The following is a 16585-nucleotide window of genomic DNA, read 5'->3' as shown; positions in this document are numbered from 1 at the left end:
AGTATGGTATGGCTTGCATAATTGCATTTGTTTCAGGGTAGTTTGTTGTGGTTGTGTTGTGGTTGTGTCTCTGTGTTAATGTCAGGTAAAGTTCAACATTAAAGCAGCACAGTGGACTGGTAGGTTGTGGTCCTGTCTCTCACTGATCAAACACAACAAGGAGGGCAAAGGTGTTGATGTGTCTGATGGTGGTCTAGTGGTTAAACCATAGATACATAAATAGAAGACTAACAACACATGTTAATGAAATAATATTTAATAACAGCTCCCACTCACTGTGTACCTCTACCGCATGGTCTGAACATCAGCCAGGCTATGAGTTTGATTCTTCATTTAGATGATGTTATAAATGTCACAATAATCCTGAATTTAATGACTACTTTAAACTTGAGATTATTTGTCACCTTATATACCACCACATCAGTGGCAATTTCTTTAAGACTGCAAGGGAAGCTCAGCTTCCCCTAACATTTCAAAAAGTTCATGGTCAAATATTTACTATTGTGTTAACATTTTAAATGCGTTAGAACACGTTCATATCGAAGACAAGTTCTTTCAGAATCAGCTACATATATTAGCAGGTCGACTGACTGATTTCCTTCTCATACATTCCTGTAGCGTCACAGTGCATTTCCCTGTTGAAGCTCAGCTTCCATGGACTTCAATGTGGCTGCTTTGAACAGTTTTTTTCAGTGCTTCGAAACTATACGGTCATTGTATAAATGCTGAGATTATGTCCCACCCTGGACGCTCAGCGTCTCTGGGGGTGAATGGAGGAGTGGGCTGGCCTGGACGCTGGGCTTCCGCGTGATGATTGGAGGGTCTGTCGAAAGACTGCATCTCCTTTTGATTGACAGCGATTTTGTACTATAAAAAGTCGCCGAAGCTATTCAAGCTCAGTCCCGTCACAGATTTTGCAACTGTAGTTGAAAGACAAACGGCTGCAACCTGTTTCTTGGTATTTGCTTGGCGAAATTGCTAGCCAATTTTCATCATACATTTCATACAATTATGCATCACATTCCTTGTTTCAGTTGAACCTAATTCCCATATTTCCTTTGGGTTTAAATATTTTTTGGTTAGATCGTTCGTTCATTCATTCATACAGTAGGCTAGGCTAGTGTCGTAGGGGTGAACTAGCCAGTGAACTGAAAATGTATATGATGTAGGCCGAAAATGAGCTTCCCCTGTTTGAAAGACCAGCAGCCGCCATTGCACCACATACCCTTCCTTATTAGAAGCATAACAGTGAACACCAGCAGAGGTCAGTACATACCCTTCCTCATTAGAAGGCCCTCCTCCATCACTGAACATGATAGGTGGATCCATAGACCTGTCACTCTTCATGGACACACAGCTGGGTACAGGTGAGGCTGGTCTCTGCTGGATTGGGCTTCAACACAACAGAGACAGACCTTCAGTCTCTCATTTATTCTGACTAATGATGATGTCATAATATCACTGCTGAGCTCTGAGAAGGAGAATAGTCATGAACAGGTATGGATTCTCATCTTCTCACCTCTTAGCTTTGGTGTCCATGTCATGTTCCCCAGAGAGACTAGTTTTAGAGGCAGTGCCTCCCTCCTCTCTCTTCCCAGAGATACTCATTTTAGAGGCAGGGACCCCCTCCTCTCTCTCAAAGTCAGAACTTCTCTCCTCAGGGTCAGATTAGAAGGATTTTGAAGCCAGACCTGTAGACCTGTAAACAAACACCAGTTAGAATCCAACCCTATTAGACTGTTACCTCAAGAGAGGAAGGAAAACTAACTTTATACCCTCATTAAGAACACACCACTATGATGTAAACAACTCAGTTAAAATGTATTCAGTACCTCAGTCATTTACCTCATACTGACATAAGACAACAGAAGACAACAGAGAAGACAACAAGCTCCACTCCATCTTACTGCACCATCAGCTGTACTGAGCACTACCTCACTTCCTCTTACAACAAGCTCCACTCCATCATACTGCACCATCAGCTGTACTGAGCACTACCTCACTTCCTCTTACAACAAGCTCCCCTCCATCATACTGCTCCATCAGCTGTACTGAGCACTACCTCACTTCCTCTTACAACAAGCTCCACTCCATCATACTGCACCATCAGCTGTACTGAGCACTACCTCACTTCCTCTACGAAAACCTTGATGGATCAGTAACGTATGACATTTGTCTCTGTGGATGTATTTTTATCTATGTTTATAGAGTTTACAGGAGTACAACAATGTAATTGTAATTACAGTATTTAGAACTAGAGAGGGTACAATTTCTGGGGAAATTGTAGGGTGTGCTTGCTTGCGTCGGTTGCACAGGGGTTCGTTTTTGAATGACATTTTTACAACTGATTTCTGTATATTTTATATGAAAATGCATACTTATTATTTATAAAGATTAAATAGATTTAAAAGCACTTTTTTTTTTGCTGCTCATTTACAACTGAAAATACGAGTGAAGTGTAGAATGAAATAGATGTCTTCTCATTTCCCCTGCAAGAGGCAGCCTCATCGTTGAATCAAAACGAATACATTTGGCAGACCGGTGTAAAAATTGACCTAATCTCTATGACTTAAACGTCATTTTAAGTTTTTCCCTTCTCGTGATATTTTCAGGCATGTAGCCTACTCATATTGCATTCATTCATTAATAAAGAACCCCCTTTGAAGATTATTCTACAACGTTACCCGGCAGTAGAAGATGGAATCGCGATTCAAACAGTACCATCTGCTAACTGAAAATATGCCCCCCAAAACGTAAATAAGCTTGACATTTATTTAGTGGAAAATCGCTCATTCATAAAAAGCTCACTGGTAGCGACCATTGTCAGTAACAACGCAAAATGCGATATAGCCCTGTGTGGAGAAGCTGCCCCGGTAAATTGTACTACTACGGTACAGTACTAGACTACTGCTGTGTTCGTCCTGGTAGAGATTGCGTTGGTTGAACTGGATTTAACGTTCCGTTGTACGGTTTAAGCTGAAATTAATTATTTTCATGAACAGATTGACAACGTTTAGGCTGTGGCAATGAAGTTCAGGTTAGTAGATAGACTTTTGATTAAAGTAAGGGGAGTGCCGAACATGTTCTGTCGCCGTTTGACTTCCTAAACAGCTGTGTAGTGTAGATGTTTTTGTAGTGTGTCTCGCGTAAGCTACAGCGTTGCAGTGAGCTACACTGGTTTGAAACCACAGGTAATGATAATTTCACCAACAAATCGTTTACTAATGTCAGAATAAATCCTACAACGAAAATGTATATGTGAGGAATGTTTATTTTAACGATTGAAAACAGATAACGCTACATTATAGACCACTGTAGTATGTGTTGCCCGGTCAACACAGGCTAATGTCATGATGCTAATACTTCAGTGAAATAGTAGACTACTGTTTCCGAAAGTAGATGTACTTCCTTAATAATATCAGCTTATATTGTACATTACACATCACAATTGTGTGTCATATCACAAAGTAAAATGAGTAAATAGTTATCACCCTGGCCTCTTTGCTTGTGGCGTTTCTGCAGCTGCCTTGCAGTAAAGCTATAGTTAGCCTAGCTATCCCCCAACTTAACAGATGCGAAACGAATGTTCTGCCAAAGGTAGTCACGCATGTTTTCGTGACGTTAGTGACGCAGTGACGTTAGTAACGTCAGTGACTGTGGCTAGAAAATTAGCCACCGTTAGCTTCACTTTTCGCCACAAAAACTTAACTTAAGCCTAAACCATGCAACAGAACGTAAATTCCAATAGAAGCAACTCAATCACTACCAAGACGAAACTTTTGACACCTACGTTGTCTATGTAGGCCAAATATTGACTGAGTTTTAGGGGGGCAAAAAGAAAAAAAAAGAAAAAAAAGAATATATATGTGAGAGAACAAAGGTTGTGCCCTTGCCGAAGGCAAAGCACACCCAATAACTTTATAAATGACCAACAACAGCATGGCTCGTTAATCATTTTACAGATATATCTAATCCTCTTCAAGTTGCTTGATAGAATCAGAGCAAATAAACAATGAAACTGGTGATAATAATCCGAAGGGAATTGGGCATCATCTTTGATCATCATTGATTGTAAAAGCAATGCCTTATTGATAAACTACACCTGCAGCCTACATCACCTGCCCTGCCAGAACCCTCCTCTCTCTGCCCTGTCTCTGATCACCTGCCCTGCCAGAACCCTCCTCTCTCTGCCCTGTCTCTGATCACCTGTCCTGCCAGAACCCTCCTCTCTCTGCCCTGTCTCTGATCACCTGCCCTGCCAGAAGCTTCCTCTCTCTGCCCTGTCTCTGATCACCTGCCCTGCCAGAACCCTCCTCTCTCTGCCCTGTCTCTGATCACCTGCCCTGCCAGAACCCTCCTCTTTCTGCCCTGTCTCTGATCACCTGCCCTGCCAGAACCCTCCTCTCTCTGCCCTGTCTCTGATCACCTGCCCTGCCAGAACCTTCCTCTCTCTGCCCTGTCTCTGATCACCTGCCCTGCCAGAACCCCTCCTCTCTCTGCCCTGTCTCTGATCAGGGTCTTTCTCATGCTCAGGATACTCTTGCACAGTGCAAATGAAACATTCACCAATGCACAGAGGAACACATGGAACAGGTTTATACTAGAATATGTATTGAATGAAGGTTTATGTCATCATAGGTTGTCATAGGTTAGCCATCTCTTTGACCCACAATCAAAAGCTGTTAGAATCAGAATCAGAATCAGAAAGGGATTTATTCGCCATGAAAGTTTGCACAGACAAGGAATTTGCTTTGGCAGGAAGGTGCATACAATAAACATATACCTAAAATTTAAATATGTGGACTAACTATACTAAGGGTACATAAACTAGCAGTACTAAGTGGGATTAGAATAGAATTAAATATACAATAAAATATAAGTTGCCGTAAATTACAATATAAAAATACAAAAATACAAATATTACAAAAAATACAATTGTACAAGATACCATGTTGTGGTGCAGTGCAAAAGCAGAGTGTTTTAAGCAAGAAGTCATTTGAGTCAGTGTGGTCCCTTGGCCTTGTTGAAGAGGCCAACAGCGGAAGGGAAGAAACTGTTTTTGTGGCGTGAGGTATTGGTCCTGATAGACCGCAGCCTTCTGCCGGAGGGGAGTGACTGAAACAGGGAGTGTCCAGGGTGGGAGGAGTCGGCCACAATCTTCCTCGCTCGCCTCAGGGTCCTCGAGGTGTGCAGGTTCTCGAGGGTAGGCAGATTGCAGCCAATCACCTTCTCAGCAGTACGGATGATACGCTGCAGTCTGCTCTTGTCCTTGGCAGTGGCAGCAGCGTACCAGACGGTGATGGAGGAGGTGAGGATGGACTCAATAATGGCTGAGTAGAAGTGCACCATCATTGTCTTTGGCAGGTTGAACTTCTTCAGCTGCCGAAGGAAGTACATCCTCTGTTGTGCTTTCTTGATGAGGGAGCTGATGTTCAGCAAGGTTTCGTAGCACTAGCTCCTCAGTCTATAGAGGACCAAAGCACTCTAAATATGATATACAAATATAATATTCTTTAAACCCTTAATGACACATACAGTGTTGTTGTCAAATATCCTAGTCTGTCTCCTCCCTGGACACTGATAACTGATAACACAGTACATCCTCTTCCTGTCAAACAGCACAGTGGGAGGTCCTTAACCACTGACTGTTTATCCTGTTTTTACTGGATGTCACTTATCTTTGTATCCTGTACAATCACAAAATACATCAATCAATCGTTTAGTAAGGTTTAGTTATTCTAGGGGGTAGAAATATTCCCTGGTCGGGGGGGTGCAACCACTTGTATGGCAACGCAAAGGAGCAATTAATATACACTTAATATACACTTAATATACAGTCCAACAGAACAGCATGTATAAGTATTTGTGTGCACACGTGTCTTGAACAGTCACCATATGTAGAGCAGGAGTGTTTATCATTGAGGCAGGGTTAGCTGCTCACATTGGCTGGCTACAGTGTGTCATGCTGCCTGAACAATGAAGGATGTGGAACCTCACTAGAACGGAACTGTACACAGAACAAGAGAGGGAGGAGATGGAGGAATAGGTTCTGCAGAGAGAGAGAGAGAGAGAGAGACAGAGAGAGAGAGGAAGACAGAGAGAGAGGAGGAGGAGGGACAGAAAGACAGAGGTAGACAGGAGAAGGGGAGAGAGAGGGGGAGAGGCAGAGAGAGAGGAAGACAGAGTAAGTAAGTAAGTAAGACTTTATTTATATAGCACATTTCATACAAGAATCGTAGCTCAAGGTGCTTTACATAAAATCAATAAAAACGATAATACAAGCGATAAAAGTAATAATTAAAATAGCAAATTATAAAAACAATAATACAACTAATAAAAGTAGTAAAACCCTTCTGAGATAAAATTACTTAAATGCTTCGGTAAAAAGGTAGGTTTTAAGCTGTCTTTTAAAAATGTCTAGCGTATTTGTTTCCCTAATATTTATGGGTAATTTGTTCCATAGTTTTGGGGCGTAATTGACAAAGGCCGAATCACAAATCTTCTTATGACTGCTTCTGGTGACCTCTAATAGGCCTGCATTTGATGATCGCAGTGTTCTAGCTGGTGTGTAGTTTATAAGGGAGTTAGCAATGTAGCTAGGTCCTTGTCCGTGTAGAGCTTTGTATGTGAGGAAAAGGACCTTAAAGTCAATTCTGAAGGTAACAGGGAGCCAGTTTAAAGTATCTAGGACAGGACTAATGTGTTCTCTCCTTTTAGTTTTGGTTAATAATCTAGCTGCAGAATTTTGAATGAGCTGTAGTCTTTCAGTGGTTTTCTTGGGAAGACCAGTGAAAAGTGGGTTACAGTAGTCCAGCCGGCTGGATATAAAAGCATGAATTAACTTCTCTGCATAATTTTGGTTTATGAATGGTCGTACCTTTGCTATATTCCTCAGGTGAAAGAAAGCTGTTTTGGTCACTTTATTAATGTGAGAGTTGAAATTCAAATCTGAGTCCAGGATTACACCGAGACTCGTCACCTCTGGTTTAAGACAGGGGGTTAAGCCTCCTAGATTCTTAGTAAGCATCTCTCTTTTGGATTTGGGGCCACATAGTAGGACTTCGGTTTTGTCTTCATTTAATTTAAGAAAGTTATCATTCATCCATTTGTTTATTGCCAACAGGCAGTTGGTAATGGAATTGATGGCCGTTGCATCGTTGGGTTCAGTGTATATATATAGTTGTGTGTCATCCGCATAGCTATGGAAATCTATGTTATGTTCTCTGATTATGTCGCCGACTGGTAACATATAAAGAGAAAAAAGTAATGGACCTAAGCAGCTTCCTTGAGCAACCCCGTAGCAGTTCTCATGTTTCTTGGACCTATGGTCTCCTAAACTAACATAAAACTTCCTTCCTGTGATATATGATTTCATCCAGTTCAATACACTATCCATGAACCCAATAAGCTTTTCCAGTCTATTGATTAGGATGTCGTGATCAATGGTATCAAATGCTGCACTGAGATCTAACAGGATAAGGAGACTTTATTTGCATCAGAGTTTAGTCTGAGGTCGCTAATTATTTTGGTGAGAGCAGTTTCAGTACTGTGATATTTCCTGAAACCTGACTGCGAGACTTCCAGGATGTTATTTTCTTCAAGAAAAGAATTTAATTGGACTAAAACTATCTTTTCCAGTACTTTACTAATAAATGGAAGGTTTGATATTGGTCTGTAATTTGCAAGTAGACTGTTATCCAAATGGGTTTCTTTAATAGGGGCTTTTCAATGGTGGAGAAAAGAACTCTGGAATTTCTGGCATTTTCTGTAATAATGTTGGAGAAATATTCTCTCCTTGCTAGACGGATGGTTTTGTTATAGGTGGTTAGTGTATCTTTGTAGATATTGTAGTGGATAGTGATCTTTGTTTTCCACCATTTTCTCTCTGCTGCACGGCATTTTCTTTTCGTTTCACTAAAATTTTTATTTCTCAGCCATGGGGAGGTTCTGCTTGTGCACTTCTTTTTGGTTTTCAGTGGTGCAACAGAGTCTAACACAGATAATAGTGCTTCATTGAGGTTCTCTACCATTTCATTCAGAGAGCAATCATGGTTAGTCGGCTCATATAGAGCAAATTGTTCAGAAAATGTCATCATAGCTGTATCGTCTAAATATCTTCTATGGACTAAGAATTCTTTTTTGGTTTTTCTTAGGATAATTTCCACATTAAAAAGTATATAATGATGGTCTGAGAGGGGTAGATCAGTTATTGAAATATTATTGATATTTAGTCCAGTTGTTATCACTAGATCTAGTGTGTTTCCGTGCCGGTGTGTTGGGTCTGTTATGTGTTGAGTTAGATTGAAACTGTCAAGGAGATTTAAGAGCTCAATAGTTCTTGGGTCTGCTTTTTTATTTACTTGGATATTGAAGTCTCCGTTTAAAACTACTTTGTCATATCTAGTGACACATAGAGGAAGAGGAGAGAGAACGGAAGAGAGAGAAATTGGAGGGAGGGGTGGAAGAAGAGGACAAGACTGTGAAGGAGAGAGAGAGAGAGAGAGAGAGAGAGAGAGAGATAAAGAAGGAGAAGGCCTCCAACTTGGAAGGTGGCACTAGTTTTATTTATTGTTGTTTTTGGTTTGGCTTGTTGTGAACATGTCCCTCCCTGTAACAGATGACAGAGCTTCTGAATTGGATTTAGGAAAACATTTGGCATTCATGAAAGTTTTCTCATCTGGGATTTGTTCTGAACTTCAGAAGACTTTCCGAACTCGAAATAGCAGTCTTAAATCGCCCAGAGTTGTCTCAAATGCGATTCCTTAAAAAAACACAAGATGGCCAATTGCATTTAAGTAAACTGTCCATGTTAGAAGTGTTAAATAATTTGTGAGAAATCGTTAGTGATTGCGTTCACATCAACTCTACAGACATCCTCGGATTAAAATAATTATAATAATTTACCTTGCTTAGTGTGCACACTGTTACATCCAGTGGAGAACAATTCCACTGCTCATCTTACTGGTATCAGAATCAGAATCAGAATGGGATTTATTCGCCATGAAAGTTTGCACAGACAAGGAATTTGCTTTGGCAGGAAGGTGCATAAAATAAACATATGATGTTTATTGTATGTTTAAACGTATTATGTTGTATGTGACAAATAAAACCTTTAACTTGCACTTGGACTTGAACATCATATAAATTCAACCAGGCCATCCAATTATCACTGATCACTCGACCTATTTAAAGGGACGAGTGTGCACCCTAGGCATACAATATGGCACAATTGCTTTTCGCTTGGACATAACTTGCGTTCCTGTTGCTTTCCTAATTGTGTCGATTTTGACTGCACTTGTCACTGCTGTTGCGTGCCCTTATAAGGAGCTGTCGGGGCGTGTATGTATGCAAATTCAGGAGCACGAGGACGCGCTTTCAACTTAAGAAAACTCTTCCGGGGGAGTACAGCTCAGAAAACTTCTGCTGCGTAGGAACACATTTTCAAGCGTTCATGAATTCGGCGGATGTCTTTTTCTTACGTTGTTTTTCCGAAGCCCGTAAGAAACATTTCAGAAGAAACTCCAGAAAATGTTTGAGAATGAGGCCCATTATTGTTCCAACCCTCTCTCCTCTCTGACAGTAAACTTAGTAACAGTGATAACTAAATTACATCTTCTGTGTTGTCAACCTCCGTGTTCTGTATAAACTATGTAATGAATGAGGAAACACCTGTAGTTTAGCCCAGGCTGATATGGATCCCATAAAAAAGTACTGGGTACCTGGTTAGTTTGAAATCCGCTGCCAGTGCTATAGACTAAACCTTACCTGTTAGGCCCTCTGCAACAAAAACTGTTTCTAAGCTAAACCTAACCCTAGGCTGCCAAATCTAGCTAACTATGTCAGGAATGAGGAAATGCACTTGTTGTGAAAATGTCCCTCCCAGATGACAGAGCTAACCTGACCGGTTGAGGTAACAAAGGTTGTTTTGTCTGAGAACATTTGAGGCAAAGTTAACCCAGAGATGGACACATGGTGAGACTGAGGGGGGTCCAGTCTACAAGATGCAGTCTGTGTATATAGGAGAAGTCTACAAGATGCATTCTGTGTATATAGGAGAGGTCTACATGATGCAGTCTGTATATAGGAGAGGTCTACAAGATGCAGTCTGTATATAGGAGAGGTCTACATGATGCAATCTGTGTATATAGGAGAGGTCTACAAGATGCAGTCTGTATATAGGAGAGGTCTACATGATGCAATCTGTGTATATAGGAGAGGTCTACAAGATGCAGTCTGTGTATATAGGAGAGGTCTACATGATGCAGTCTGTGTATATAGGAGAGATCTACATGATACAGTCTGTGTAAATAGGAGAGGTATACAACATGCAGTCTGTATATAGGAGAGTTCTACAAGATGCAGTCTGTGTATATAGGAGAGGTCTACATGATACAGTCTGTGTAAATAGGAGAGGTCTACAAGATGCAGTCTGTATATAGGAGAGGTCTACAAGATGCAGTCTGTATATAGGAGAGGTCTACATGATGCAATCTGTGTATATAGGAGAGGTCTACAAGATGCAGTCGGTGTATATAGGAGAAGTCTACAAGATGCAGTCTGTGTATATAGGAGAGGTCTACATGATGCAGTCTGTGTATATAGGAGAGGTCTACAATATGCAGTCGGTGTATATAGGAGAAGTCTACATGATGCAGTCTGTGTATATAGGAGAGGTCTACATGATGCAGTCTGTGTATATAGGAGAGGTCTACAATATGCAGTCGGTGTATATAGGAGAAGTCTACAAGATGCAGTCTGTGTATATAGGAGAGGTCTACATGATACAGTCTGTGTATATAGGAGAGGTCTACAAGATGCAGTCTGAGTATATAGGAGAGGTATACAACATGCAGTCTGTATATAGGAGAGTTCTACAAGATGCAATCTGTGTATATAGGACAGGTCTTCAAGATGCAGTCTGTGTATATAGGAGAGGTCTACATGATGCAGTCTGTATATAGGAGAGGTCTACAAGATGCAGTCTGTATATAGGAGAGGTCTACATGATGCAATCTGTGTATATAGGAGAGGTCTTCAAGATGCAGTCTGTATATAGGAGAGGTCTACATGATGCAATCTGTGTATATAGGAGAGGTCTTCAAGATGCAGTCTGTGTATATAGGAGATGTCTACAAGATGCAGTCTGTATATAGGAGAGGTCTACAAGATGGAGTCTGTATATAGGAGAGGTCTACAAGATGCAATTTGTGTATATAGGAGAGGTCTACATGATACAGTCTGTTTATATAGGAGAGGTCAACAAGATGCAGTCTGTGTATATAGAAGAGGTCTACATGATACAGTCTGTGTAAATAGGAGAGGTCTACAAGATGCAGTCTGTATATAGGAGAAGTCTACATGATGCAGTCTGTGTATATAGGAGAGGTCTACAAGATGCAATCTGTGTATATAGGAGAGGTCGATAAGATGCAGTCTGTGTATATAGCAGAGGTCTACATGATGCAGTCTATGTATATAGGAGAGGAGTTATAACATAATGGGACATATCATCATGCTTTCCTTCATTAACCTGCATTGAACAAATCTACGCTTCCCAAGGTGCTGTAATGGAAATAATGGAAAACACTCTCTATCCTTCCCTCCCTCTCCTTCTTACCCCCCTCTCTCTCCAACCCCCCCCCCCCCCTCTCTCTCTCTCTCTCTCTCTCTCTCTCTCTCTCTCTCTCTCTCTCTCTCTCTCTCGCTCTCTCTCTCTCTTTAGCCCAGGCAGCACCAGCAGTTATGGATCCCATGTTAAGACATGATCTATGAATATAATCATTCCACTCATGACACATCACACCAATGAATCATTCAGCAGTGTACAAAGAAAAGTAGAATGGAGCAACAAAAACACACTAAGCTAAACTTAACCCTATGCTGCCAGTGCTATAAACTAAACCTTACCTGTTAGGACCTCTGCAACAAAACCTGTTTTTGAGCTAAACTTAACCCTATGCTGACAGTGCTAGCTAGTTCAATCTACTGTCTGGAGGTGCTCAAAATGAAATATAGAAATAGATATTTTCATTGCCACATTAATCATAATGACATTTTGTATTTATCAATAATTCTTCACCCTTCCCCCTCTCTCTCTCCACTGTAGAGTCTGGTTTGATTCTCATCTATCTGGTTTGACCCAGTCTACATTCCAGTCCTGTGCTGCTACAGGGCTCTGTAGAAACCATGTCATGCACGAGGAAATGCAGTTTCACTTGACGCTCCCAGTAGAAATGATGGGTGTTGGGTGAAGTTGTGGGTCTCATGACTTATAAGAATGATGGGTAAACACGATCTAAACAAATGATTTAAAAACCTCTGCCAGTCTGATGTACAATCCCCCCTAATCATTCCAGAATCATGACTTGTCATCCTCTCACATGATCATCACTGTACTGTGTTCTGTACTGTAACTCTATATGTTTGTCCTCCCTCACCTGCAGCCTACATCACCTGCCCTGCCAGAACCCTCCTCTCTCTGCCCTGTCTCTGATCACCTGCCCTGCCAGAACCCTCCTCTCTCTGCCCTGTCTCTGATCACCTGCCCTGCCAGAACCCTCCTCTCTCTGCCCTGTCTCTGATCACCTGCCCTGCCAGAACCCTCCTCTCTCTGCCCTGTCTCTGATCACCTGCCCTGCCAGAACCCTCCTCTCTCTGCCCTGTCTCTGATCACCTGCCCTGCCAGAACCCTCCTCTCTCTGCCCTGTTTCTGATCACCTGCCCTGCCAGAACCCTCCTCTCTCTGCCCTGTCTCTGATCACCTGCCCTGCCAGAACCCTCCTCTCTCTGCCCTGTCTCTGATCACCTGCCCTGCCAGAACCCTCCTCTCTCTGCCCTGTCTCTGATCAGGGTCTTTCTCATGCTCAGGATACTCTTGCACAGTGCCAATGCAACATTCACCAATGCACAGAGGAACACATGGAACAGGTTTATACTAGAATATGTATTGAATGAAGGTTTATGTCATCATAGGTTGTCATACGCTATCCATCTCTTTGACCCACAATCAAAAGCTGTTAGCACTAGCTCCCCAGTCTATAGAGGACCAAAACACTCTAGATATGATATACAAATATAATATTCTTTAAACCCTTAATGACACATACAGTGTTGTTGTCAAATATCCTAGTCTGTCTCCTCCCTGGACACTGATAACTGATAACACAGTACATCCTCTTCCTGTTGATCAGCACAGGTGGGAGGTTCTTAACCACTGACTGACATTGTTGCCAACACACAATAGCCTAAGATAACATTTACAGACACAATAGACATGTTTAACTGACATGAAATGTTATATTGTAGCCTAGGATCTATGCTGATAAACAAACACATGGACCAGGAACCAGGAATAGAGATGCTAATTTACTTAATCATAACCTATCCTGGACTGACAGTAAATCTTCACTCTCCAACATGTGAATAAACACCTTCTACTGACCTTTATAAAACTCTGGTTTCACCGTCAGCCTCCTCTCTGTGCTCCATCTGGTTCTGTGTGTGTCTGACAGTAATGTACATACAGTACATATTTGAATGTGTCACACCCACATACAAACACTCACACACACTTCTGTTTGGACCAGTTGATCCTGTTTGGAGTCTCATTACTGGAACTTTCTTATGTAAGGGTGCATGCATGCCCAATGTGAGGGGATATAGGGGGAGGAGAGAGGAGGAGCAGGGAGGAGAGGAGGAGAAATAGGGTGAGGTGAAGAGTAGAGTGGGAGAAAAGAGGAGCGAAAAAAGACAGAGGTGAAGAGGGGATAAAGGGGCAGGAGGTGAGAGAAAGGGTGAGGAGAAATAGGTGAAGGTGAGGGGGAGCGAGGGGGAGGAGAGGAGAAACAAATACATGTTATGTTTCCGTCTTGTCCAGTCCTGGTTTTGTGTGTGTCTGTCCAGTCTGTGTTCCAGGTCACATACCCCAACACACCTTGCCTTGCCTTCAAGAGTACTAATCTGCCTCTATCCCTGTGTACCACAGACATCAACAACTACCTAATTCCATCATCTACAATCTAGGGCTCCCTCCTCCCTCCCTCTTGTCTGGCACCCACAGACCTCACCATCATCACCCTCTGTGTCTGCAGTAGACCTCACCATCATCACCCTCTGTGTCTGCAGTAGACCTCACCATCATCACCCTCTGTGTCTGCAGTAGACCTCACCATCATCACCCTCTGTGTGTCTGCAGTAGGCCTCACCATCATCACCCTCTGTGTGTCTGCAGTAGACCTCACCATCAGCACCCTCTCTGTGTCTGCAGTAGACCTCACCATCATCACCCTCAGTGTGTCTGCAGTAGACCTCACCATCATCACCCTCTGTGTGTCTGAAGTAGACCTCACCATCATCACCCTCTGTGTGTCTGCAGTAGACCTCACCATCATCACCCTCTCTGTGTCTGCAGTAGACCTCACCATCATCACCCTCTGTGTCTGCAGTAGACCTCACCATCATCACCCTCTGTGTGTCTGCAGTAGACCTCACCATCATCACCCTCTGTGTGTCTGCAGTAGACCTCACCATCATCACCCTCTGTGTGTCTGCAGTAGACCTCACCATCATCACCCTCTCTGTGTCTGCAGTAGACCTCACCATCATCACCCTCTGTGTCTGCAGTAGACCTCACCATCATCACCCTCTGTGTCTGCAGTAGACCTCACCATCATCACCCTCTGTGTGTCTGCAGTAGACCTCACCATCATCACCCTCTGTGTGTCTGCAGTAGACCTCACCATCATCACCCTCTGTGTGTCTGCAGTAGACCTCACCATCATCACCCTCTCTGTGTATGCAGTAGACCTCACCATCATCACCCTCTGTGTGTCTGCAGTAGACCTCACCATCATCACCCTCTCACCCTCTGTGTGTCTGCAGTAGACCTCACCATCATCACCCTCTCTGTGTCTGCAGTAGACCTCACCATCATCACCCTTTGTGTCTGCAGTAGACCTCACCATCATCACCCTCTGTGTCTGCAGTAGACCTCACCGTCATCACCCTCTGTGTGTCTGCAGTAGACCTCACCGTCATCACCCTCTGTGTGTCTGCAGTAGACCTCACCGTCATCACCCTCAGTGTGTCTGCAGTAGACCTCACCATCATCACCCTCTGTGTGTCTGCAGTAGACCTCACCATCATCACCCTCAGTGTGTCTGCAGTAGACCTCACCATCATCACCCTCTGTGTGTCTGCAGTAGACCTCACCATCATCACCCTCTGTGTCTGCAGTAGACCTCACCATCATCACCCTCTGTGTCTGCAGTAGACCTCACCATCATCACCCTCTGTGTGTCTGCAGTAGACCTCACCGTCATCACCCTCTGTGTGTCTGCAGTAGACCTCACCGTCATCACCCTCTGTGCCTGCAGTAGACCTCACCGTCATCACCCTCTGTGTCTGCAGTAGACCTCACCATCATCACCCTCTGTGTCTGCAGTAGACCTCACCATCATCACCCTCTGTGTCTGCAGTAGACCTCACCATCAGCACCCTCTCTGTGTCTGCAGTAGACCTCACCATCATCACCCTCAGTGTGTCTGCAGTAGACCTCACCATCATCACCCTCTGTGTGTCTGCAGTAGACCTCACCATCATCACCCTCAGTGTGTCTGCAGTAGACCTCACCATCATCACCCTCAGTGTGTCTGCAGTAGACCTCACCATCATCACCCTCTGTGTGTCTGCAGTAGACCTCACCATCATCACCCTCTGTGTGGCGCAATAAACCTGGTTAACGTCACGTCAGCGTCTGAGTGTTGCACTTGGGTTCACCTGTCACTCCCCGGGCAGCCGGGTTCATAACGATACAAGGCACTGAGATAAACAATTACAATAGAAAGAGATAGAGGAAGGGAGAGAGAAATAGAGAGAGGTTGAGAGGAAAGGAGAAAAATAGAGAAGGGGTGAGGAAGGAGAGAGAGAGAGAGAGAGAGAGAGAGAGAGAGAGAGAGAGAGAGAGAGAGAGAGAGAGAGAGAGAGAGAGAGAGAGAGAGAGAGAGGGTGAAAGGACAGGAGAGAGAGATTGTGTTGCATTGTTAACTGTGTCACCAAGTAAGATCCTGTTGACCCCTCCGGCTTCGAACTGATTGAATAACTCACTTTCCCAAAAACCTCGAGTCACGACTGAGTTGAGCCAGGCCATCGCGCCACCAAATTGATTATTTTGTAGTTTGAGAGAGAGAGAGAGAGAGAGAGAGAGAGAGAGAGAGAGAGAGAGAGAGAGAGAGAGATGCATGCATGCCCAAACATGATGGGAGAAGGCAGAGGTTTGAACGAGAGGGGGGGAGTAGTAGAGGAGGAGAGAGGAGGTAAGGAGAGAGGGGGTGAGGAGGAGAGAGGGGGAGGAGTAGAGAGGAGGTAAAGGAGACGGGGTGAGGAGGAGGTGTAGAGGAGGTAAAGGAGACAGGGGGTGAGGAGTAGAGGAGGAGAGAGGAGGTAAGGAGACGGGGGGTGGGGAGGAGAGAGGGGGAGGAGTAGAGGAGGAGAGAGGAGGTAAAGGAGACAGGGGGTAAGGAGGATAGAGGGGTAGAATTTGATCCTGGGTAAGGTGTGTTATGACTCGCACTTGAGATCCTTTTTC

General features: G+C 43.4%; 1 protein-coding gene across 5 annotated transcripts in view; it reads right to left on the bottom strand.

Annotated features, from left to right (window-relative positions):
- Window positions 1-16585, bottom strand: part of LOC136942520 (NACHT, LRR and PYD domains-containing protein 3-like) — a 303339-nt gene that overhangs the window by 277151 nt on the left and 9603 nt on the right. For 3 of the 5 annotated variants that reach the window (XM_067235506.1, XM_067235463.1, XM_067235511.1), the window contains exon 1: window positions 13442-13609. The exons of the other annotated variants lie outside the window; for them this stretch is intronic. The gene's annotated coding sequence lies outside the window, so the exon portion shown is untranslated. Of the gene's footprint in view, window positions 1-13441; window positions 13610-16585 lie in introns of those variants that run through there. 5 annotated transcript variants of the gene reach the window in all.

Source organism: Osmerus mordax, chromosome 1, assembly GCF_038355195.1.
Source record: "Osmerus mordax isolate fOsmMor3 chromosome 1, fOsmMor3.pri, whole genome shotgun sequence".
NCBI classification, from domain to species: domain Eukaryota; kingdom Metazoa; phylum Chordata; class Actinopteri; order Osmeriformes; family Osmeridae; genus Osmerus; species Osmerus mordax.
Note: the sequence above shows the minus strand (reverse complement) of the source record. Positions and strands in the feature narration are given on the sequence as shown.